We start from the raw sequence: 26,590 nt of genomic DNA on the forward strand, positions 1-26,590 counted from the left end.
CCGTCCACAGTGCGTGGCGATCACGGACATGCTGCCCAGGCAACAACAACAACAACAACATAGGAGTCGCTTTCGCGGTTGACGTCACGAATTTGGAGCGAGTCGGGAAAGATTTGAAATCAAATATTTTCGACAGAAAATGTCTTTTTGCCACCGGTCAGACATAAACATAGCCAGAATGAGCCCTAGAATTTATTTTTGAAAATGCAATGGAGATGCCTTCAGTGTCCCTTTAGGCTGTGCGAACTATTAACGAAATAAAAATAAAAATAGAAGATGAAATTTTGATGGCGCTGGTCCTGAACTGCGCTCGCAGTGACAGCACATAAAGCACAGGTGACGGCGTTTACCACACTAGCACAAGCGGGAAAACACCCTAAATCATTATCCTCATCGGTCCCCCTTTATGCCTATGCCCAATTAAAAGTCAACATGCACCAAGTTTAATGCCATTCGCTCGTCCACTCTCCCACTTCCCCACTCCACAGTAGCAGGCCAGATAAGCACCACTCTGACTTACCTCTCCGCCCTTCCTCAAAAATAAAACCTACCACGCCTCAACTATACCCTTCGCTTCGTTGAATTCTTTGCATTCAAGTTGATAATTGGTCGACACTAGAAGGCCCATTTATTGATTACGAAATTAGATCTAGAAAAGAAATATTTTTTCTGGGCCCCTCGATTCAAGCTAGTGACGTCAAAACCAATGAAGACTCCATGATCACCGTTTGGAAGTGAAAGGTGCCATATCATATAGCTCCAGAGATCGGCGTGGAAAAAAACCGCTGCTGGCAGCGAAGCCTGCATTTTATTTCTCGGCCTTTCCTAGCTTATAAATGATGCGTTTTCAATGAAGGTACGGTCTTTTTTAAGTTAAAAATGGGTTCTGTGACGTAGTAATAGCAGTGTTATCGGAGACCGGAAAAGAGGTAAGTCATGTTAACTTGCACGCTGGCTAGCTAATTTATGACAACTTTTTAGCTCCCCCAGTTAGGCGCCTATTTTATAGACCTAACCTTTATATAGCTGCAACCTTAACCTCATGGGGGGGGGGGGGGGGGTGTAGTCAAGCCAGCAGGCAATTTTTTTTTTAAATGTCGCATTGCGTCGCCAGTGTACGACATGATAGCGCTGTAGCTTTTTCACGAGGAATTGCACAAACGGCGAAGAGCACATGAAAAGCGCGGAATTTGGGCACGCTACAAGAAAGCAACTATCACGCGAACCAAATCGAGGGCAGCGCGCAGTTGCTTCAGAGCCTTCCCGGCGCGGCAACTAAGCCTCTTTAGATAAATGAAAAAGAAAGAGAAAATGTCCGCGACAACGCAGTCGTCCTCGTAAACGACGTTTAGCTCGGAAGGCTGACTGATAAGCGCAGTCCGGCTGGCTGCGAAGCTGCGAAAACGAAACTACGCGGCCAGACTCTGTCTCGGCCTACCGCCGGGGGCCTGCTGATCGTGTAAAAATCTGCAGTTGCAAGCAGGACAAAGGGGCGCCGATAAGCAATGCAACATGCAGTTCAGGCCTGGGGACGAATATTTGGGCGATCGGTCAGTAGAACACGTCATGGCGCGACGCGGCGCCACTTTTTTGAAGCCCGTCCGAACTGACCGATGCCAGCCAGGTAGGGATGGGGACACGCCCGGTTTATGAGAGCTCGGCGAAGATCACTCATTATCTCGTTTCCGGCTAGGCCTTCGTGACCAGGAGCTCATGTTTTCTGTGTGATTGTGAGAGTGTACTTGATAGTGTGCTCTCCCTTCCCGTAGGCTTGTTGGGAGTCCGTCACTTTGTTCGATGACTTCCCCTGTTGATCTTGAGTCTTGATTGTGATGGCTGTGGCTACTGATTCCGCTACCGCAGTATCTTTGGCATAGATTGAGGCCCTGATAATTGACCGCTACCGGTTCTTTTGATAGTTTTTTTGCCAGTGCTTTGACTATGACTCTCCTTCTACCCTTCTGCCGTTCGTAGTACATGTGCCTGGGTATCGGGTTTACACACATCTTCTCTCATGAAAGGTGTCGGAATTTGAGACTTGCTCTCACTAGTTCGTAGTGCCGGCGATAGCCCCAGTCTCGTCTGGATATTCCTACCCGCTTGTGTTGTGGTTAGGCGTTTTTTCTTTTACCCTCTAAAACCACCTCCTTGAGCTCCTCAAAGGTATTGTGTACTTCGAGTACCCAAAGATGTTGTGTTGATGTCGTTGATGTCATGTTTAGGGCAGTCTTGTAGGCTCCCTTTATGATGGTATTAATGGCCCGTAGGTAATCCTGCTTACGACTAGGGCTTGGACTAGGCGGAGGGTGCCTTCCTCCTAGTGCACTGCACGGGCTCGGGCCAGCCCGAAAACCCGGGCCCGGCCCGGCCCGCGGGCCGGGCCGGGCCGAGACATGATTTATTTTGCCGGGCCTGGGCCTGAAGTTGCGGGCCCGGGCCGGGCTCGGGCTTAAAGCTGCGCGCCCTAGCCAGGCTTGGGTCCGTACAGAAACGGCTGGTGCCCGAATTTTCACTCAATATTGCAGAGTGAAGTGCACAACTGCGGCATTGAAGCAGCGACACGGATGAGCTATGAGTTATAGTACGCACTGAGAAAAAAACTAAGCTTTATTCATTGACTTATTTATTTCCTTATTTCCACGCCGCGGTGCAGTAAGAATAAAATTCAACCGGCCTTAATTGGCTATTTATCATTCGCGTTCCCAAAACATACCCATACACTATTAGAAATGCATTAGGGAAGAACATATTAGTTTAGGACGCTTAAGGTCTTCAAGCACATACCATGAAATACTCAAGCCTTTTAGCTTTTCGTTTCTGCTGAAAGGTGACCAGTTCGGCTATGAGCTCAACCTGTGAGATCGCGCTCAGTAAAAAAAAATGTCATCCTACTGCTTGCTAGGCAGCTTTAATATTTATACTTCGCGGGCGGCAGAATATAACTGATTACAATCATGGGGGACGCAAAGTAGACTAATACGCGTGTATGCAGCCATTTTTATTTGGCTCTCGGAACTTCCGAATTTATCTTTGCCCATCTACACGAGATCACTCTCCAAAAGACGGGCCTAGCGAGAACTACTCTTCATCACTTCCTTCTGGGTTAAAAAGAACCAACTTTCTGGAAGCAAAACTGTGGTTTCGGAACCTTTTTCGGCCAGTCCCTTATCGGTAGCAGTCTACTTGCTCAGAGCGAGCAGTATACCGCAAGCGTTACTGTGAAACGGGCCGGGCCGGTCCCGGGCTGGGCTTCACTCCGGGATTCACGGGCCGGGCCGGGCTCACTAAAGCGATAATTTAGCGGGCCCGGGCCGGGCCCGGGCTTGAAGCCGCGGGCCTGGGCCGGGCTCGGGCTTCAGGTCGCGGTCCCGGGCCGGGCTCGGGCCTCAAATTGAGGCCTGTGCAGTGCTCTACTTCCTCCCTCATCTCTTTACCGGTGCCAGGTTACACTTATAATCATGCTTGATATCTGCTTGACCGTATCCTGGAGAGTTTTGACTGTATAAACCACTCTCAGATTGCTTTGTAACCACAGCCCCAAAACTTTGATCTTCTCTTTTTCCTGAATTTTTTGGTTTCATGGGTGCAGTTCAATCTCTACAGGGGACTTGTAATTTTTCCTGTGTAGCCTGATCAGTTCGGATTTCACCGGGAAGCATTGAAGACCGCTCTCTTCAGCAGATTCTCTAACCATACCTATAACTGCTTGGAGAGCTCTTTCCTCCTGCGCCAAGGATGCCTGTGTAGCCCATATGGTGATATCCTCCGCGTAGAAGGTGAATCCGATATCTTCGTGGTTTTGAAGACGCGGGTTCGATAGCGGCCGCGGCGGTTCAATTCCTTTGGAGGAGAAATTCTAGAGACCCGTGTACTGTGCGATGTCAGTGCAAGTTAAAGAACCCCAGGTGGTCGAAATTTCCGGAGCCCTCCACTACGGCGTCTCTCATAGCCTCAGTCGCTTTGGGACGTTAAACCCCATAAAACCTAAAACCAATCTTCGCGGTTTTGATGAAATGTTTCAGGCTTCTAGCAGCCCTGCTTAATTAACAGCGAAGTATTTTCGGACTGAAGAAGAAGTGGCGAAGAAAAAGAAGACCGCATTCCGGCACGCGCAGCGCTGGCTTCGCTCGTGCAACGCTTCCAGAACTCCGCAGAGACGTTCCCTGAACCTGACCCCAGAAGGCGGCTATCTTGAGCTCGTCTCCGAGTGTCCTTGGCAGCGGCCATCCCAAGATTCCCATGAAACACCGAGCTGGGACGCGTGGCCGGCTGCCTGGGCCCCGAGGAGCTGTCCGCATGCTTCGAGGAGGACCAGCCGCGGCAGCACTCGCCAGGCCTGCTTCTGCTGCACAAGAGGCTCGCGTTTGCCGGTGCCCGATGTGCACAGGTGAGCCCCACCTTTCATTCGTGCCGGCGACACTTATCTGGGGTGACCCTCCAGGTTATATCTATGCCAGCTTCAGCGCTGCCATTCCGACCCCTTAAATCAAGACAAAGCTCCTAGTGATCGTGTGTAATATGTGATAGTAAATGAATTCGGCGTAATTCACGCATCTGCTATAGTGCTTCAGAAGCCGCAAGAGCCGCTTTATGCATCAAGGTTGGGATTTGCGGTAATATTTCCAAGCCGGTGCCTAGAGCCTGTACCTCATGTAGTATATGCTGTGATTTCAAACAAGCATATCGCAAATTTATGTCATGGATACCACTATTTGCTTACATATGTGGTGACAACTATCTGGCAGATGGAGCCTCCGCTGCATTTTTAAAACTTTTATACTCCCGGTAAATATGCGATCCTTTATGTGGAACGGGACGCCAGTACGCATTACAGTCTCAAATTACCCGGGGCGAACTCTTCGCATTGGGAACAGCCAACGATGAATAGGTCTTTGTGGCGACCATGGAGAATTTATATTTTTTTTGTGCTATTTCTATCACTTTCTTGCTGAACCACTAACCAAAATTGGTGTAAACAATTACTTTTGGCATAGTTTCTGTCTTGACAGGAATGTCAGCGAATTTTGGGGCTGGATTTTTTATGATTGTTTTCGGTCCCCTCCATTACCGATATTCACGTATTATAACCTGCGCTATGTGTAGCGATACACTTAAATGACATGTCAGGTACAGAGGGCAAAACGCTTGCCTAGAACACGTTCTGGGCATGTATCGGGCTGAACACGCCATACCTAACGATAACACTTGGTTAAAAATTGTGTGAATCTAAGGATGTGCAGTTAAACCCGTAGTATTTCATTGTAATTATTTGCCTTCCTATTCGCAGCGGCTTTGGGAGCAGTGGAACACACAGCCTGGTCGTTCTAGAAATGTGTTTTGCCTCTGCACGGTATGGCATGTACTATCGGCCGCAAAAGATTACGGGATGCTAGCGTGCTGGAAAAATTGACACAGTCACGCTATGCAGTCGTCTGAAATTTGCCATGACATGAGGGGACATTACATGATCTATCGGCTGGGGACAATACCACGCGACTAAGTCGCGAGGCGGAGCTAGTTTTTTTTCCCCTAGAACAAGGGTGCAGTAAATTCTGCTGCCGAAAGTAGGTATCGCGCATTTGCTTTCGACTTACAAGCAAACTGGGGGCTTCTCATATAAGAGACTACCATGAAGACCCGTCCATGAATCCGTGTTATTCTTCTTTTATCCACTTATAGACGCAAATTTGTTCGGTATAGCCGTATTTTCGAGAGCCATGCTAAATATGAGTCACCCACGCAAATCCTGGGCTCGCTTGTCTCGGGTTTTTGTCAGAGGAGTTCATACTGGTTCTATCATTATGCGTCCTAGAGATTCCTGCGAAATGAACGTAAGTGTGCGCCTGAGAGAGTTGCGTGTACTGGTACTGAAATAAGCGTTGACTAATTTTATTCGGGCAATTATGTGTACACAGTCCGAGAAATCGTAGAGCTGTGTAGAATCCCGGCCATGATATTACGAAGCACGCTTCGAGGTTCAAACTCTTGTTTCGCCGTACACAGCGAAAATTACGATGTACTTGTTGCATACGTTTACACATGCCGATCATGAGCACATGTAAGAACCTAAGAAACCATCATATCTTTTATACTGAACGCGTGAGAAAATTTCAAACGCCGAAGCGTGCTGCGTGATATTTAGGCGGCACCAGTGCGTTTTGGAAGCCAGCACTTTCATGTTCGGAATGTCTTACTTTTAACGTGTAAAAAGAATGCCAGCTAAAGAAATGCAAGAGTCTGGTTCTTTTTTGGGGACTATATCGTAGATGGGGCCAAAATATGCTGTAACAAATGTGCCCTACTTTATCGTTAACTAAACGGCTTTATTTTTTTGCTTTGGCTTCGAAGTTTCAGCAGGGAACAAACCAATGCGTATATCAAGTATTCACCATTTTTCGTAAATGCCGGGGCTGCGGGAAACATCATACGCGAATATCCTTGGCCCCAGGACGAAGCCGAGCTGCACCCTGCGATGATGTTGCCCAACGTGCTCGCGTGCGTGGGGTCCACTCGCAACTCCACTCGCATGGCCGACCAGCGCCTGTCGCTGGCGTGTCTCTCCTGCCATGCACAGCTGAGCGAGGAAAAGAGTGGTGAGTACCGTCGCAACCAGGCGCCGCATTTCGTACCGTTTCATTTAGTTTGCCGTTTATCTGGTCCCCTGTCGTTAGTCACTGGTCCCGGTGAAATAGGACGTGGTATAAGGCGTCAGACTGGGCGTGGCAGAAACACGTCCACCATGCTATTATTTGCAAAGACGCATTCCGTGTCATGTCCTACTCCCGGTCCGGCGCTGACGCCGACGAATGACTCAGAACGGCGACCGGTTTCACACGACTAAGGAGGGTTATCGGCGCTAATCCCGTGTCGATAGAGAAACTGTGCGGTAGATGTCGGACGAAACTGCGATCCCTGTGACTCAGCGGTACTGAATCCGGTGGCACCCCGACCAGACGAGCGGTTTGTCACTGGTCGCTTTCTTCCCCACCCGCCGCTGCTTGCATGATGTCACGCCTCATGACCAAGTGAACCCAAAACGAGGCCATGGATGTCGACATGGCATTGAGCAGCCTAAAGCTGGCATTACCAGGAGCGCTTAAGTTTTTTTCTGGAAATCAAAAGAACGTTTGGCAGCATGCTTCTATTCGCGTTGAATACTTTCAGAGTGTCTAATGCGCTTAACGATCACTGCTGCTGCAGTACAGTGTTGCAACTTCCTCCCGTCATATGCGATATATAAAAAGTTTAGCGCGATAACAGGAGACGGTAACTGACCTCCGGATTACAACAACATACTCTGTCGTGCAAAGAAACAGCGGTTGATGAAAAGGCAATATAACTGCTGTGATCGGTAGAGACAGTGCTGTGATCTGTACTGTACTGACTAGGGGTATATGCAAGCGTTTCAATGTCGGATCGACCCAGCTTTCAACGCAGGGAATACAAGGACCACTCAGGTCCTAAAGTTCCTAACGCTTTTATCAACTACCGCAATGCTCTGCACTTCCCTTACCACTAACGAAAATAGTCAAGAAAACCAAAGCATCTCGTGTAAACAGCAGACATATACCGCGATGCTGGCTTACTGAACCTGATTTATGCTTCAGTTGTTTCAGGAAGCTCAAATTGCAAAAAGCCGTCTTTAAAACGAGACGTCCGCAACGTGGGGTATCAATGTTATGTAGCAGGGCCACTTCACTTCCACTGCAAGGGCCGTATTTTGTGCACTTCACTGCATTTTAGCGGGGTTTCACAGATCAGTGCGGAGGCGCACTTCACGAACGCCGTATACCCCTCGACGCAGAGAGGCCAACCTGCATAAGGTTGAAAAACCCACAGGCACACCATACACATTCAGCCACTCCGAAAACGTAGGGTGTGCCTGTATTGTGTGGCTGTTAGGAGAGCGAACCAATTCGGCGCGTTTTTAAAACTGTGCTAGATCATGTACTATCGGAAACCAATTCTTCCTTCATCTGTTCGGCACGGCTGGTTTTCTGGTGTGGTTTGCCATTCTTCTTAGTGAACAGCAAGCAGAACTAAAGGCAGTAGCTTAATTTCCTTCAATCTGCGAACCTGACTGGTGAAGCTACCCTGCACCAGCTTTACGCGTGACCCCCTAAGGAAGCAGAATGAAGCGATAGTCTTTTTAATTTCTTACAGGTGTATGTGGCAATAGGTTCCTTCGAGGTCGAGGTAGATGCATTCAACAGACAGCATCTGTCGGGAAGGTAATGTTGATATCTAAACACTGCAATGTCTTAAGGTCTGGTCATTCTTAAGCGAAAGTGAGGGCCCTGTGATACCGTTTAAAAAACTGATAAATCTTCTTTCGCACATTCAATGTGCATCATATTAGGATCTTCTTTGATAACAGTCCAATAACCGGCTACCTATAATTAAAGTTGAGCTTTGTCACAGTCAAAACAGCAAACAGCACAACGAGATCACGATCAGTATTCGCTCGGAAGGTATTGTATAGTACAGGCGCCACACAGGATCCAATGCAAGCAACCTTGCGCTGAATAAGGGCGTAATGATCAAACTGAACGAAGGTTGTGATGAAAGCAGATGGAACTAAGCGAAAGGTGATGAAAAACTACGAACGAAGACTATGGGATCCCTGAATGATTTCAGGAACCGACGCGCAGGTGACGATGCACCTGCTGAGCACTCCAAATCTGCCAAACACAATATTTAGTTGGCCGAGGCGTGTGTAATTGCTCAAGAAAGGAACAAGAAATCACGGCGCTATCTCGAATTACTGACTATTCAGATGACAGCGCATGCGCTTAATTGCAGTGACGGAAATTTGCCTGCAATCTACGCATGTTGCCTGGGTTCGTTCATGCACTGTATATAAAAAGCGACGCTATTACGCTTTGCCTCACTGCGAACAAACAAACGTTTTTTCGCCACTTTACTTTCCGTCGGAGCCATCTATACGTCATGGACCGTCGCTACGGAAAGAAACGCGAACAACGCGGCGCCTATGCTCTTCGCTGTTCCAACTTTTCTGTATCGCTCTTTTACCAGGGTGGTAAGCAAAAGACGTTCTAGTCGTCCTGGTATCATGGACGACACTAGCATCTTTTTGCTAACCCCGAAGTGAAAGCGTGATGAAAAGACATGCAAACGGCGGAATGCCTAGCCTCCGTTTTGTTTGCATTTCTTTTCATTGCCCCTGCACCATCCCGATAGGACTGGATTCCATTAGACCTTCGACATCAACTAAATAAAGGTCGTGTTAGTCAAAATACTAGTGCGGTCATAAACTGTCCAAGGTTAATTTGGCGAGAAGTCAACTCACGCATAAACATGCCGTATTGTGGAATTGTGGCATTTAAAGTTTTAAAACAATAGCAAAAATTGCCAAATTGTACCTCTAGGCTCACACCTTCATGAATATTCTTGGGGAGTTTATGTGTGTGCATGAAGGTCTCTCTTTTTTATTCTAAGCACTCCCTGCATAATCACGCTAAGGAATACGCCAATAAATCATGATGCTTGGCTTCTCATGCAAAAAGGCTCTTGCCTGCGCCATTAGCGTTGCTGTTATAGAGCCTAGCACCTGCAGTCTTTTAGACTGCAACATCAGCGTCCAAAAAAGTGCAAATGTTTCTCCATTCTCAAAAATGGAGGAGGGCAGCAGCCTAATATCGAATAGTAAGTGTTTTTATTTTTTCTTGACCAATGCAAATGCAGGTCTGGTGTTTAGGTGGTCCTCCTTATGTCCGCCTAAACAGTGCGGAAAGATTTTTCTTACCTGAGGAGTCTGCTATTAGAACGAATTGTTATTCGCGTCCAGCATTTGGCTTCGGTGAGTTAAGGATGGCGATTTATGGATGGTTTGCGGATGTTTATGCTTCATTATTTATAAAAATATAATTTTGCGCGAATTGTGCACTATGTATGATTGTGAAAAGTATAACCTCTTAATGCAGGGTCGCTACTATAATCATCTCAGGAATGACCTGAAGGTCGTAAGCCATTTTGCATTGGCATCAACTGTGCATCAGTTTTATCTGCGAACCTCACTTTCGATGCGATCTCGAAAGCTCCGCTGGACTCGAGGACGCTGGCCCCCTGTAATATGACCGCAAACACTTTGCAAACGAAATTATCTATAACATGCGAGCAGATCGACAATTTTCTCACACTAGGCCGGAAGATACCACACGTGGTTGCTCTTACCCCCCCCAGTTCCTGTGGAGTGCCTCGCGAGCATATCTCCATCCCAGCGGTCTCCCGTTTCAGGTGCCCCCTTGCCGACGATCACGACGTCGACTGCAGCGACGAGGGCACCGACGGCGGCGCCTTGGGTGGGCTCATGCTCGGTCCCGACCAATGGCTTCCAGCGTGGCCGCGCTAGGCGCCACCGACTAGCAGCAGCCGCCGCCGTAGGAGCCCACCGACCTCGTCAACGGTAAGCATTGTCGTCGATACGCACATGGCAGCTCCTTAAGGGCTAAGAAAAAAGGGCTAACTGGGTTCGAAATTCGCGCTTTTGAGTGCAATTTTTCTAGGTCAAGGAGCTCTGAACCTGTCGGCGGGCACTTGCTCTGAAGGATTGGGTTTTGGGTTTGACTTGCTGTTGTCAAGGTACCGCCTTAGTCAAACGTACAGAGCCCGATGGGTTTTCTTCTGGGCCATACAGTGTGGCTCATTTCGCACCGTCAGCATGGCAGACCTCATGATAGTGACGAGAGCCTTCATCCACTCTTGTGGTGCATAGGACCTCTAAGCGGTGCTCTCCAGACTTAATGGAGGTCCGCGACTTAGAATCAAAGCCCTTGGGCTGTATATATTTGACAAAGAATGCACGAGTAACAACCATTTACTGTCATCTTCATCGTCATATTGAGCGCAGTAGCGGCCATTGCAGGACAACCTCTGCCATAAATGTCTTAACTGCTGCTGTTCAGTAGGACACCTGGACTCGGAAGTCGTAGGCATTGGCGCAGTGAGGAGAAGGCCAGAGGTTAAAATTCAGGGCCGCATCAATTTAACAAAGACGACTGGGTTGCTGGCTGATCTCGGCAAACCAGCGTGCGGCCACACGCAGACGCGCTATGCCTTATAAGAGCAAAAATACGCCCTCTCACAAGAACTAGTGGTACGATGGTGCAGTACTCGGCCACCACCTCCCGCAGCATTTTATTGACCAGTTAGGATCCATACTTTGTGAAAAGTGTACAGCCCAGGGGGTTTCATTCCGGGCCATGATATGTGCTGTGCTATGCATGGCCAGCATTCCGAATCTCTCGAATGCGTGAAGAGCTCTCGTCCTCACCTCTAGAGGAAACATAGAACCTTTATAGATGCTACAAAGGCCTCACTGCACAGGCGGCTTAGGGTCGAACCCCTTTGGCTCATTAATTTTGGACGAAGGCTGCACATATATGGAAATACTGTATATAAAATAGGGACGATTTAGCGTAGATTTAACGTGCGAATTAGGAGCACATCGGTTTCGGTATTGGTTTGAGGATCGGTTTTCAAAAGTCAAGCAGGCTTCAGTCAAAGATAGGCGAAATCGATGAGCGGGAGCCTTAGTGCTTGCGGAGTGATAAATTATGCGGCTGCTTACGCACCTTAAGAGGGCAATGCGATAACGGTGTGTTCTGGATCCGGTGCTCACGGGTGGAAGATGATGAAGACGACGACATCCAAAGCCCAGTGGGTGAGAGACTACATGGCATCTAAGCAAGCGGAACGTCCGGCTGCCGCGATGGCGTAGTGGTCGAATGCAATGGCCCACAGAGCCTATCTATTCGCTCTGCCACGAGTTCGGAAGAGAAGCCCGGCTCTGGATTGTTTTATTTTAGTTTACGTGGAACAGGCTTCAGTCAACGCTCGGCGAAAGCAGTGAGAGGTAGACTAAAGAACTTAAGTTCAAGCCATTAGCTTGAGCTTGGATCACTTGAGCGCCGCTATTAGCTGAAAAGTGCTGTTGCATCGCTAAAATTTTCAATATACAATTTCAGACCTTTTAACACATTAAGTTCACCCGGATTTCTACGTAATTCATGTTGAAGTGCTTGGCTTGCGAGTCAAAACGATACTTTTTTATGCGAAGCATATTAACGTAGGTTTCGGGCCTTCGCGCGACGCCCGGCGGTGGCCACCATTGACCTTGAAGTGAGATCACATGATGTGACATCACACCGGCTGCAGATGTGGCCTGATATCGCGCCGTCGGACGTCGCCCGGCGAAGGCCTCCACGCTTCGGTTCGCGCTGTCGCGCGCGACGCGGCGGCGGCGCCACCATCGCTGCATCACGTGATATGTGACGTCACGCCAGGGATGAAGCGGCGCGCGCCCGCCGTCGCGTCAGTCTGTGTGCCCGCAACCGCGCCAGCTTCTTTGCGCCGGGCGTGTATGCGGTCAAGATGCCTCCAAACGCTAAGGACGTTAATAATAGGAATGCAAAACGAATCAGTGGGGAAACTATTTAGACTTGGTGTTGTGTAGAAATGCTCAAAGACAATACAGAATAAGTGACGTGCAAACCAAGAGTCATGCATTTACGGACCAGAAGAGTGCGTTTGTCGGGCTGCAAAGAATAAAGTACGACGATTAACCTAAAACCACGTCTCCGTTACTTAGCCCCATCCACACTGAGACAGCTGCTTAAAGGTGCACTGAAGAGGAATCTGAACTCGTCTTTTTGCCGCGGGAACTCAATCTACACGTTCCGAGCATTCTTAGAAACTGCGACTTATTGCCCTGTGTGGCCGATTTCCCTAATTAAATTGAATTAACGCCCGGCTCCCGCCTTGTTTTTGAATTCTGCCTCGTACGGTGGGCGGAGTCGACCAACGCGGGGAGTGCCTTTCAGCCAGCTCCGTGGAGGCTTTGCTTTCGCTTCATTTTGTTTTTTTAGGTTTCCGCGAATAAATAGTTTCATTTGCAGATAATATAGCCGCAAAATAAGCCCGCAGAAATAAAACTACGCGCGGACTATTTGCTTCTACGGACTTATACGTATTACTCCGCCGATGGCAGAGCGGCAAGCCGCCACGGGACTGGGTGAAAGGCACTCCCCGCGTTGGTCGACTCGCCCACCGTACGAGGCAGAATTCAAAAAGAAAAAGGCGGGAGCCGCGTGTTAATTCGATTTAATTAGGGAAATCGGCCACACAGGGCAATAAATCGAGGTTTCTAAGAATGCTCGGAACGTGTAGATTGAGTTCCCGCGGCAAAACGACTTCAGATTCCTATTCAGTGCACCTTTAACATGCTTCGCATCCACTGCGCTTAACCTTCATAAGCCTCCAGTTTTTTTTCTCGCTCTCAGGAAGCGCACCACTGTATTACAGTAACAGCTAAGTCGCACGTTGGCTATGCAATGCTGGACAGGGCATCGAGAGTGTAGCTTCAACTGTGTCCACCGAATGCATCCGCAGGCCGTGTCCGGGAAACTGCGCTCTGTGCGGCCACGCTGTGCACACGGGCCACCAGCGTGTGCTTGGCGGACGGGCGGCTGCCATCAGAGGTCGGTGGCTGCGTGATCGGTTGCGGCCCGATGCCCACTGCGCCAGGTGCCCGGATTTCGACAAGGGGAGCATGGGGACCTCCTCGGCTGGCTGCTGGGCGCTGTACTTAGCTTATGGCAAGCGGGGGGGGGGGGGGGGGGGGCTGAATGGGACCGCGCGATTTTTATTTTGTTATTGTTTATAAAGGAACGTGATAAATTCAAGCAGCGCCTTCGTGGTTTACGGCAATATTTATAATTTCGCTCTTTGTGCCTTATGCCTGCCTGAGCATGCGCTTTTTAAGCTTACTGCTTGAACGCACTGTTCTTCCTAACGAGAAAGAAGCCGTGCTACGTAATGGCATTTTTTACCGCTGAATGCGAGTGAATGATGAGAGGGACGCATACCTTGTTCAGCGAGTGCCTTTCTTCCACAACACAAAGCAAGCACCCCCTCTTATCTTAATGGAAAGCAGCTCATATGACCGGCAGAATTTGAAGAATGTGCAGCCCCGTTGGCGCGATGTAGGCAGGTGTCGTGAAGGGCATGCGGTACTACTATGTTGATTGAGGAAATGTCTTATATGTCCAAGAAGTCCTACCAAGTACGCTACAGTCGGGTTAGGGGGCCCGTGCCAAGCACGCACAGTGGCGGAGGTTTGCGTCTTCGCTCGCTCTATTGTATTTGATGTCGTCGTCTACAATGGACGCAGGCAAGCGAATTCGAGGTTACGTGCTCATGATAGAACGGGAATGTGAAAAGGCCGGAATCAGGCGTCGTATATCACTACGCGTTCGGTTTATAGTAGGGGTGTGCGAATATCAAATATTTCGAATACGAATCGAATACGAATACTTGGTTCCGAATATCGAATCGAATATCGAATAATCAAGGACAGACGCATTTAACCACTACAAAACATTTATTTGAGCACCCAAGAACATCACAGTTCAACTATCAGTGATGAAATAAGCACAAAAGGTGTGTGTGGCTGCACAAAAAGTATCAGTCTCGAACATTGTTTTTAGAAGAGTGGAAATATCAGAGAATATGGCTGGTACACAGCATTGATCAAGGCTTGCTTGCCATAAGCACAAAAGCTCGTTGCTGGGATGAACATAAAAGGTTGTCGTGAAGGAAAACCGGCTGCTCCCCATGGTCAGGCAGAAGTAGTTCCCTTCTAGCTGAAACGCCTTCTCCCAGCCACAGAAAATGCCCTCTAAATTGGCACTGAACTGGCCCGTATTGCGCGGTATTTCGCGCACAGCTCTGACTATACCAGCTTCGCAGGTATAGCCATAAAGAAGCTCGCCAGTGCAGTCAGCTACTGCATGGCCCAACGTTACGAATTGCTCTGGGCGCCGCCATGTTGCTATGTCTCGGTCGATACGACTTGCGGACCGAAATGAACGCCGGTGCTCGCAATAGAATAATCGGCTAGACACGAATATTCGCGTAGTGTCGAATATTCGAAACAACACGCATACTTGAACTTCGAATCGAATACGAATACTAAAAATATAGTATTCAAATTATATTCGAAAGTTTCGAATATTCGCCCACCCCTAGTGTATAGATATAGCACCTTGAGCGGGGCGTTTATGACTGCTGCGCCCGCTCTTGTGGCGCCATTGGTGTTACATCTTTGAGGCGGCATGCAGTACTCGGTCATCCCTTAAATGGCGAAACTTTAAACCTTCTTTCTACTTTTGTAACTTCATAATACATGCCCAATACGCCGCCACTCGTATAACTGTAAGATCTGCGCGAGGAGGCGCGGTACCTGCAACCTTTTGTAGTGACACATAAAAATTGTTATAACTCAGAAAGAAGAAACCAAGTGAAAAAAATGACTTTAGTTACGACTGCTCCATTTTAAACGTTGTTATGCTCGTTCAATCTTTCACGTAACATGAACAAAGTTCTTCAGGCTAGGTCATGGTGACGTTGCGGTGACATGCACACAGGAATGAAGCAATGCCCCCTAGATAGAAAAGGCATGAACATTTCCTTCTCTCCACACGACCGACGTCACACGGGTGGTCGGTGCCATATATTCAATTTCAGCGAGCATCTATTTTGAGTCAGTGACGCTTACACTTCAGCTAAAATAATTAAGTTAACTATCGAAATCCCATGGGCCGAAATCCCAGTCATAGCTGCTCGCAACAAGGTTGCAGCTGTCATTTAATGGAAAGCTCGAATAGCTCACATGACTTCAAAAGCACGCTTGATTGAACCTGGGGTTCTTTAACGTGCACTGACATCGCACAGCACACGGGCCTCTAGAATTTCGCCTTCATCGAAATTCAGCCGCCGCGGCCGGGATCGAACCCGCGTCTTTCGGGTGAGCAGCCGAGCGCCGTAACCACTGAGTCACCGCGGCGGTGTTCATTCCCCAAAAGGACTTGTTAGTTACTGTGCGGGATCTCATCGAAAACCGAGGTGCGGTGGCCTTCCAGAACAACTCGGGCCTAACGGTGAATTAATTTTTAGAACTTTTATTGCTACCTTTCTTCCACTGTGGTAGAACATGAAAACAGCAGGTACAGGGTCCTTCAAAATATGTGCGAACACGGCGAAGCGTGCCCGCGGTCCGCGGAGCGTCAGCGCATCCGGCGTGGTCGCGCATCGAAACAATGTGGCGCATGCGCACAGCAGACTGGAGGCGGTGCTTCGTGTCGTCTGCTACAGCACGGAAGCGCGCCGTGCTGTAGCAGACGACACGAAGCACCGCCTTCAGTCTGCTGTGCGCATGCGCCACATTGTTTCGATGCGCGACCGCGCCGGATGCGCTGAAGCTCCGCGGACCGCGGGCACGCTTCTCCGTGTTCGCACATATTTTGAAGGACCCTGTACATACAGAAGCAGGGCGTTCCAATAGTCTCGTGTGTGGCACCTATTTTGCACCACATATTTTTATCCCAATTTGACAATGTTTTGAGTGAGAAGCTTACTGACGATCGAGTAGTGAAACTGTTTAGGCTTGTAGATGATTTCTTAATTTTTTTGAGACTGACTTCCCGTGACAGCGTCGAAGCGGCCGCAAATGACATCTTGACCTTCTTTATCGATACCTGACTCTCTTCTTATTTCACAAGTTTTTTATCACCACTCAGACAAGAGCCCTACATCAGCATAAAAAAATAAATAAATAAATCTGCGCTCACCCGCCACGCAGATCCCATCGCATCAGTCACCGTCTTCAAGTTTTGGGCCCACGTGCCCGTACTACTGTTTTCCCCAATTCATTTTTTTTGCCGAGTAGCAGCTGACGGGAACTGCCTTCCCCACGATATCGCTGCCATCACCTAACCTGCAACATTCATGACTGCTGTGAACGCCTGTACTTCGTAAAACCCACCCCTTATGTAACACCTCGCAAGGGGTCTTTAATTAAATTAAAGAGATGTGATGTGACCTGTGTTTTAATCATGCGGTGCCCCTTGATGCCTCAATTAGGTTTTTAGATCTGTCTCTCACCTTCTCTAAAGAGAGCCACGTTTGCTGGAGCTACTCTTCGCGGACTAAGAAAAGCCTGCTGGCCACTCCTCTTCACATTCGAAACTTGTGAATAGAGGCAATGTCGACCTTTGCCTCGGTAATTCTCTGCGCTGATCTTGTTAACACAATATGCAGAAGAGTTTCTTAGGGCAGCTTGACCGCCTAGGGCCAGCGGGCTACACCGAGGACGTCCTGGTTTCTACTGCTGAGACTGATGACTAAGTTTAAGTGACAGTACAAAAAAAATGAAACGCCTTAAGAAGAATATCGACCTGCTGCAATGCCATACCTGCATAAAGTCTCTCATAACGTTGAAAACTTAGCCATGAAATACGGTGTAAAGGTTGTCTTTTGTGCGCCGACCAAACTGTCGTCACTTTGTTCCCGTATCTCTAAAAATAGCACAAAAAAGAAATGTAATGTCAAGCAGCAGAGCACGTTCACCAAATGCTCAACCGATGTTATTTACTCGCTTCCACTGTCCTGTGGGAAGGCCTACATAGGTCAAACAGGTCAATGCGTCAACGAGCGTATGAGGCAGCACCGAACTTCGCTGCAGCCAGGCAACAGAGGAAATCTGCCAAGACATTGCAGCCACTGCAAAGACTGCACCCCTCTGTTACATAATGTCAGAATCATCGGCCGTGGTAAAACGCAGATTGAACGAGAAATCTTAGAAGCCTTCAAAATAAAGCACTTAGGAATTGAATGCGACAGCGACAGCTCTGTCAGGTTCACGGCAAGAGTACAGTTTCATGAATGGGACATAGGTTGCCACATGCAATCTTCCGCCGCTAATCAATTTTGTTCTTGTTTTTTGATAGAGTTTGTGATTGCTCTTAGGCATGTGCACCCTGTTGTGTTGTTGGCGATTCACCAAGTAAAGAATATAACAGTTATGTTTCCAGCGTTGTCCTGTGTATTTCTCCTGCTTATGAACGCGTCCTTTCCGCGGGTTTTCCACTTACCTTCTCAATACTGCCCACACAGTATTTAGACTGGTTGGTTTCTCATGCGGCGCGCACATGCTGCCCTTTATTTATTTATTTATTATGCCCTCAGGGTACAAATGTACATTATATAGGGGAGGGGCGGATGGAGAGGTATACACATTGTACACAAAAAAGTTATTAGTAAAAAATATACACAATCTCTGTAAAACCAGTACAAAAACGAAAGTAAGCATACAAAAAGAATGAAAAAGAGCAAAGGTACAAAGAGTAAATTACGAAATCGGTAACGGTGTTAATACAGAAAAATATGACAAGGAAAAACACATAATAAACAAGGAATGCAGTTCCTAATAAACAGTCGTAATGGGAATATGAGATGATGATATGAACACTAGCTATGAAAAGAAACTGTGTAATGCCGATTTAAAGTTCTCAGTTTCAGATATGCTTGTTAGGGATGCTGGTAGGTTATTCCAGTCATTGCTTGTCCGAGGAATAAACGAGTATGAATATGCAAGCGTATTTGAGTGTGGAATATGTACCTTTTTTCTGTGGTCACGGCGAGTTGAAATGTATGACGGTGGTTGAACCCAAAGATAGTGCAAGGTTGTGTTATGGTGGTATATTTTATGCGAGAGAGACAGGCGAGATAGCTTTCTTCGGGTCGATAGAAGTGGTAGTTGTAAGTAGGTTTTCATATTAGTAACACTAGCGGTCCTTTGGTAGTTGTTTAAGAAAAACCGGGCTGAGCGATTTTCTATTGCCTCAAGAGAATGTATGAGTGTTACATGACCGGGATCCCAGACAGATGACGCGTATTCAAGTTGTGGACGAATGTAAGTTGTGTACAATAATAATATTAATGGTGATGGTGCAAGGCGGAAATTACGGCGTATATATCCAAGGGTGCTGCTGGCTTTAGAAGTGAAATAATTTACATGCGATTTCCAAGATAGATTATTGGTAATGAGAACTTCCAGATACCGGTATGATGTCACCGATTCTAATGAGACGTTATTAAGCATATAAGTGGGACTTATGTGGTTAGTGCGAGATACCCTCATTGATTGATTTGCATTTGTTAATATTTAATTGCATGCACCATGTATTACACCATTCCACAATATTATTGAGGTCATTCTGAATTAATAAAGCATCTGAAGCATCAGTTAGTTTACGGTATAAAACACAGTCGTCTGCAAAAAGACAAATTTTGGAAGAAACGTGAGAAGGTAAGTCATTTATGTTATCAGGAATAAGAGAGGACCTAGAACCGACCCTTGCGGAACGCCGGATTGAACTGGGGCCGAGGGTGAGTTCACTTTATTAGTGGTTGCAAACTGAACGCGGGATGTGAGGAAAGCATTAATCCAGTCAATTATTGCAGGGTCTATGTTTAGGAAGCTTAGTTTATGAAGAAGTAGTGTATGGTTAACTTTGTCAAAAGCTTTGGAGAAATCGAGGAATATGCAATCAATTGAAAAACCACAGTCTAGGTAGGCATGCAAATCATTAGTGAAAGAGACTAGTTGAGTTTCACAAGAGAAATTTTTACGGAATCCATGCTGCACACTGGAAAAAAAGTTGTTATCTTCAAGAAAATTAACTAGATGCGTGTATATAATGTGTTCCATAATTTTACACGGTACGGATGTAAGGGAAATGGGCCTGTAGTTGAGCGGATTATGTGTTGGACCTGACTTGTGGATGGGGATTACTTTTCCAGTTTTCCAATCATGAGGTATACTGCCAGAGTTATACGACTGAGAAAAAATTCACTGTAGTATGATTGAACAGTATTCCACGGTACGTTGCAAAAATTTAACATTGATTTCGTCGACTCCACAAGATAATTTGGGTTTTAATTTGTTTATTATGGCTTTGATGCCAGTTGCTTCAAATGTTATGGGTTCCATGAGGTGATAATTGGTAGCATTTATAGCTGGCATCTGATTGGTAAGCACAGGGGATGAAAATGACTGAACGAATGTGTCATTAAGTAGTTTGGAACAAAGGTGAGGCGGTACTGATTCATCGGCACTTGTGAGTAGTGACAAGCCGTCCTTATTAGTACTTCCTCGTATAACATTCCAAAAACGTTTTGGATTAGTCTTTAATAATTGTGGAAGAGTAGGATTCAAAAATGAAAATTTAGCTGACCTTAAGGAAGTATTATAAGACTTTGCCGCTTTTTTGTACGCTAGCCAAGCTGTCGGTTTTGAAGACTGTTTAGCTGAACGGAATAAACGCTTTTTTTGTTGGATAACCTGTTTAAGTATGTGTTATACCAAGGGGCTTTACTGCTGGTGTAGGCGGTTCTAAGGGGGACGTGTCAGCTGATTAATTCTGAAATTTTTTCTTTGAACATGCGCCAGTTAGTTTCTATGGGCCGATCCTGACAGAGCGGCAAAAGATTATCTAAAAATGAGCAGAGTTCACTGTTGATGGTGGTGTAATCAGCTTTGTTGATGGTGGTGTAATGCGCCGCGCGTGCGCATTCACGCGCGGCGCCGGCGGGCGTAGTCGGGCCAGCGCGGCTCCTCGCGCCGCGGCGGCGAATTCTGACGTCATTCGCCGCGCACCTGCTGCTCCTCTCTGGTTTCGCGCATGCGCACTATCGGCCTCCCAGGCTCACGGCGAAATGCTCGAGTGGGTAACGTAGTGTAGCTCTCGCTACAAAATTACTGTTGTTTTGTGCTCTCAGTTCATGGCCATATTATTTCCTGTTGGCCATGCGCTGCAATTGATCACACGCACGCCTATGCTCTTTGGACGCAGCCGCTTATTTAGCGAAGGGTCCTTGGCAGGAGCGGTTGAGTGGGCTAAGCGCAGTCGATATATGAACCTAACGTGGAGAATTATTCACATGCCAAGTACAACTCGATCCCAGCCAACAGCCCCAGTCATCGTTTAGGGCCCGCATCACTACCAGCACTTCATACTTTGTCTTTTCTGAGGCAAATTTCATCCAAAATATATTTGCCTGCAGCACTATTACACCTTTGCGATCTGTCATTGCCTACCTCTTCTTTTCATGTATTCCTGTCATCGCCGCAGTATGACTCGTCGAGGAGTTGCTGCCATGATTATACAAAGACTCTCCCTGCAGGAGTGCGTACTAGCAGGAGCGGAATTTCTCCACCCGATAACGTGAGAGTATTAAAGCGCTCCGCACCGACACCCGACTACAATGGCATCGCTAACGCCAACAAATCGCGAGCCTCTCCTGGGACACAAGGGAAGTTAAAGGAGCTGTGTTATGGAGGTTAAAGTCCGAAAGTGACACGGGCTATGAGGGACGCCGCGGTGAACGGCTCCGGAAATTTCGACCGCCCGGGCTTCTTTAACGTGCGCTGACATCACACAGTACATGAGCCTCTAGACTTCAGCCTCCATCGAAATTCGACAACCGCAGCCGGGATCGAACCCGCGTCTTTCGGGTCAGCAGCGAAGTGCCATATCCCCTGAGACAACGCGGCGGCTAACCACAAGGACATTGAAGAACGCTGTTGTACTACACGTGTGATTTAAGCTGCATGAACGCTAAAAATTATGAGTGCAACAAATAACTCGAACAAAGTGAACGCGCCGTACGGTTGAACAGGTTAGAATACAAAACAGTTGAAGCATGCAGCCTTTGCCCTGAAGGGTACCGCAGGAACACGGCATTGAAATTGACAGCTTTCCAGGTGATGGTGGCGACGGTCCCTCATATCGATTGTAGAGACAGTAAAATTGGAGGTAGAAAGAGTTACAGCGGTTACCCTCAAGGTACGACCAGTGATGAGCACTTCAGCTGGTTCCCGAAATGATTTACATAACGAGCACGCCACGCAGGACGCTTTGACGAATGATTTGTGCTGCAGGACGCTTAAAATAAGTGCTTTTTGATGCGACACATGTGTGTTCATATACGTTTGTTGCTGAAGGCACATACATGGCAGGATCTTTTTGAGCAGCGCGTTAGCAAACTTTTTTTTGAGCCTTGCATCTTTTTTTTTGTGCTGCCACTGAACTAGATCTTATAAACACAAACAGCCGTAATAGCCTACGAATGAATGGGCAGACTCGTGAATAGGGCGAGTGTACTCGGCCTCGCGGCCGGGATTAGGGCCTGCGGTCCCAGTTAGGTTCAAAGTTGGCCTTTGCCGGAGGGTCGAGGCCAGGGTAAAGTGGCCGCGCCCCCGAGCCGGCCGAGCTTCGTAAAAAAGTGTACAGAGTCGAAAACGACGAGAACGACAATTACGCGAAAGGAATGTAAATGATTTGCGGTCGGCTCGGGAGCAATCTTTTTTTCTTTGCTCCAAGTGTTTGTACCCTGAGGGGCGTGCGGACACGAAGACGATTTTCAATCAATTTCAATCAGGTTTATTTTCACATCAAGGATGTGGGGAGCGGGGACAAAAAGCCTATAGAGGCTTGACGGAGGTCCCCGCCCCCTACAGCAACTACATTGTGCACAAAAACCCACAATCACACAACGGTACATTATATGTTATGCCTGTGACATATTTAAAACAAAAGCACATTGTATCGAAAATGAACACGTTCAGGGCATCAAAAACACATAACCATCAAACATATCACGTAAAGAGGGAAGGCACAAAAGCAGGCTGAGTTAGTACACTAAAGAAAGAAACTATATGCTGTTACTCTTCACTAATTACAGTTTTTCACAAATTGTTTAAAATGGACGGGATATTATAGGACAGCATTTGTCTGCCGTAGTTAGTTCGCGTTCGCGGTAAATACCAGTTGTCTCCGATGCGCGTATTGTAGGGGCGTTCTCTGCATGTTAGTCTAGACAAATCAGCGAGGAATGCAGTTCTTTGATTAATATTTGATGTGTACTTTTTGCGCAGCAGGACAGAGTACAATTGCACAATAGGTACAATGTGTAATGCCTCAAAGACAGGTTTGGTGTGTGCATGATTTGGAATGTTGTTAATTGCACGAACTGCTTTTTTCTGTAGTACATGGAGTTTTGTAATATTGGAGACAGTGGTTGTACCCCAGACTAAGAAACAATAAGTTATAACACTGGTGAACAAAGAGTCGTACAAAAGTTTTTTTATGCATTGTGGAAAGTAGTACCGAAATTTGGGGGGGTACCTACTACTCTTGAAATTTTGGCAGCTGTATTATCAACATGAACATCCCAAGATAAGTTCTCGTGGAATGTGACACCAAGGCTTTTAACGGAAGAGGAGACGTGTATTTTTGATGAACCGATTGATAACGTTAACTCAGAAAGAGACTTATTACGGGGTCTAAAAAGCACAGCTTTTGTTTTGCTTATATTGATATTCAGCGAATTGGAAAGTGACCAGTGGTGTAGCGAACGTAGGCACCTCGTAGCATTTACTTCCAGACTCGATACACATGGTGCCCTGAAAAATAGGCTGGTGTCATCAGCGTAGATAGCAAAAGTTGTGTTAGGGTCAATGCTTACAATATCATTAATGTAGAGATTAAAAAGTAGCGGTCCGAGTATGCTACCCTGGGGTACGCCGGCAGCAATATGCTTGGGGTCAGATAGTGTGTTATCAATCACAACCTGCTGAAAACGGGGCTCTAAATATGGTTTAATGATACTATAAAAACAACCTCGCAAGCCATATCTGTCTAGTTTTAGTAATAAGGTTTCGTGATTAACGCGATCGAACGCCTTAGAAAAATCTTTAAAAATGCCTAGTGTTAGTTCTTTGTGTTCGAAAGATTCTAAAATCAGCTCCTTCTGTGTAAGAAGAGCGGTCTCAGTGGAGTGTAATTTCTTAAATCCATGCTGACTGGGTGTGATCAACTTATGCTTTTCGCAAAAACCTAGAATCCTGCTGTGTAACAGCTTTTCTAAACATTTGGAAAATAACGGGAGTATAGATATCGGACTGTAATTGGATGAATTGTTAGTATCCCCTCCTTTATGAATTACGATGACCCTCGCAGTTTGCATTCTACTAGGAAAGGTGCCCTGGGCGAAACAGCAGTTAAAGACATGGTCTAAGATAGGACAAAGGACATCAATTACATGTTTGAACGGTTGGATCTCGAACCCATCCACGTCCTTCGACTTACTATTTTTGAGGCTATTAAAGCATCGCATAATCTCGTTTTGGTCTGTTGGAGCCAGGAAAGCGGTAAACGAGTTTGACTGACCAAGATCTCTCATGCAAGTAGGGTCATGAATAGTATGCGCAACAGACACAAAGAAATCGTTAAAAGAATCAGCCAGCTTTTTTCCTGATAACGTCTCATCATCTATCATGACTTCCTGTTCATTAATGCTCTTGGATGGGTTAATAATGGTATTAAGTTGTTTCCATACTTTATCACTTCGCTTCAGAACATCCTTGTTGAATAGACTATGGAAGTACTCTTTCTTTGCCTGACTCAGAAATGACACCCACGACGACGCCAAACAGGAGAAACTTGGTTAAGGCAGGTAGCGATGCGCATTTCTTAATTCACTGATCTCCATATTACCAAGGAAGTGATCAACGTCTGGATATCTAGTTTCAAACAGCAAGTTTTCATATATAGGGCTTGTTAAAACACCCTCTTAAAGCGTCACCGAATTTGCAGCCAGAGGGACTCTGATTACAATATTTTAGGCATCCAGACATGCCAGTACGACCGAGGAGCTTATCATGCTTCTCTAATCAAAGCAGTAAAAATGCCTCCCAGTCCCTTTTTGTTTTAAGGAACGGAGCCTTTATTGCTTGAGAAACAAAAAGCTCAATAGTTGGTAGATACAGTAGGCAGAGTCAATGAAATAGGCATAGCGTTAATAGCGTGCACCAAATTCTCCGAGCGGTACAGCGATTCTTGACTCCCATTTACGTGCTAACGCCTCTCGCGGACACGTCACACACTGCATGCATCAGTGCGAGCAGAAGCCTGACTTGACTCTCTCTAGGTGCGGCCCCCTCGTGTCAGCTGCGCAAGGAAGGCCCGTTGCCAGCACATCAAATATAATAACATGCTTGCCCCTCCACCCATATACACAAGCCTAATAAAAAGCAAACTGAAAAAGACTGCGACCGTGAGTCGTAGCTGAGGATGCGCTGCAGTTGTTAAAACATGACACGCTTTATGTCGTCAGAGAAATGAAGGGATCATCTTTTGACAAGTAGAAGATTGGTTATGTGGGCAAGCACTATTTTATCTTCCGCGGGCTAGCTGCATGATCCAGTCTTGGTGGTCCAGGCTGTCGCTAATCAGGGCCTCCTCCAATTGCTCGTGTATTCGGTGTCGCACTATTAAAATTTTTTCCGGTATGTCTTGACATTCCCAAGATGAATGGTAGAGAGTGGGGCTTGCTCCGCGCCAAGGACAGTAACTTGTATATCGTTAGGACTGATGCTTTGGTGAGTTGGTATGCGGTATTCAAGAAGAATAGCGCGAAAAGACACGCTCTTAAAAAAGACACACGCAGAGAGGCGCTGTCTGTGTGTGTCTTCCTTAAATCCTTGTCTTTTCGCGCTGTTCTTCTTGAAAATTGTGTATCGTGTGGGTCGGCTCTTGTGGAAAATACGAAGACTTGGATATGTGTTTGTATTTTCCTTCAGTCAATGGCATCCGAAGAGGACATTATTTGTGTGGCTGTGAGAAATGTCTTCTTTCTAGCCTAAGGTGCTCTATTATACAGTCCTAGGAGGGGGGTGGGGTAGGGATGTCGATCCGCCCGGTTTGTGAGAGCTCGGGCTAGATGATTAGCTGTATCGTTTCAAGCTAGGCCTTCGCGATCAAGTGTCCATGTTATTCTAGGTGAGTGTGAGAGTGCTCTTAAATTTGTGCTCGCCCTGCTGTGAGGGTTTCCAGCAAGGTAGTGCCTTCAGGCTTGTTGGGAGTCCGTCGATACGTGCGATGACTCCCCCTTTTGATATTGAGTCTTGACTGTAATGGCTATTACCAGTGATTCGGCTTCCGCAGGATCTTTGGCATATATTGTGCCTCCGATGATTGGCCTCTTCTGGTTGTCGAAAGCAGTAATCGCGATCTTTGACAGTGCCTTGACTCTGGCTCTCTTACTCTTCTGCCGTTCGTGGTGCATGTGCCTGGGTATCGGGTTTACAGAGAACTTCTCTGTTTAAGGTGTCGGAATTTGGCACTTGCTCTCACTAGTTAGTAGTGCCTGCGATAGCCCCAGTCCCGTCAGGATATACCTACCCGCTTGTCTTGTGGTTAGGCGTTTTTTTTACCCTCTAGAACCACCTGCCTGAGCTTCTTGAAAGTGTTGTGTACTCCGAGTACCCAAAGACGTTATGTTAATGTTGTTCATGGGATGTTTAGGGCAGTTTTGTAGGCTGCCCTCGGATGGTATAAATGGCCAGTAGGTAATCCTGCGCACGACTACGGCTTGGACTTGGCGGAGGGTGTCTTCCTCTGACATCCCTTTCCGATGCCAGGTTACACTTCTAGCCATTCTTGATATATGGTTGACCGTTGCCTTGAGAGTTGTGACTGTATAATTCGCTTTCAGATTGCTTTGTAATCACCGCCCCAAATCTCTGATCTGCTCTTTTTCCTGAATTTTTTCCTGGGTGCAGTTGAATGTCTCCCAGAGATTGGTAATTTTTCCTGTGTAGCCTGATAAGTTCGGATTTCTCCGGGGAGCATTGAAGGCCGCTTTGTTCAGGAGACTCTCCAACCAT

General features: G+C 47.0%; 1 protein-coding gene and 1 pseudogene across 3 annotated transcripts in view; one reads left to right on the plus strand and one right to left on the minus strand.

Moving 5' to 3' along the window:
* The window catches only part of LOC149354717 (uncharacterized), a 371,296-nt gene that overhangs the window by 32,542 nt on the left and 312,164 nt on the right, over positions 1-26,590 (minus strand). The window lies entirely within an intron of this gene.
* On the plus strand, positions 4,297-26,489 carry LOC149354718 (uncharacterized; annotated as a pseudogene).

The sequence above is a fragment of the Amblyomma mixtum genome, chromosome 3 (genome assembly GCF_055824585.1).
Source record: "Amblyomma mixtum isolate Tamu chromosome 3, ASM5582458v1, whole genome shotgun sequence".
Classification (NCBI taxonomy): domain Eukaryota; kingdom Metazoa; phylum Arthropoda; class Arachnida; order Ixodida; family Ixodidae; genus Amblyomma; species Amblyomma mixtum.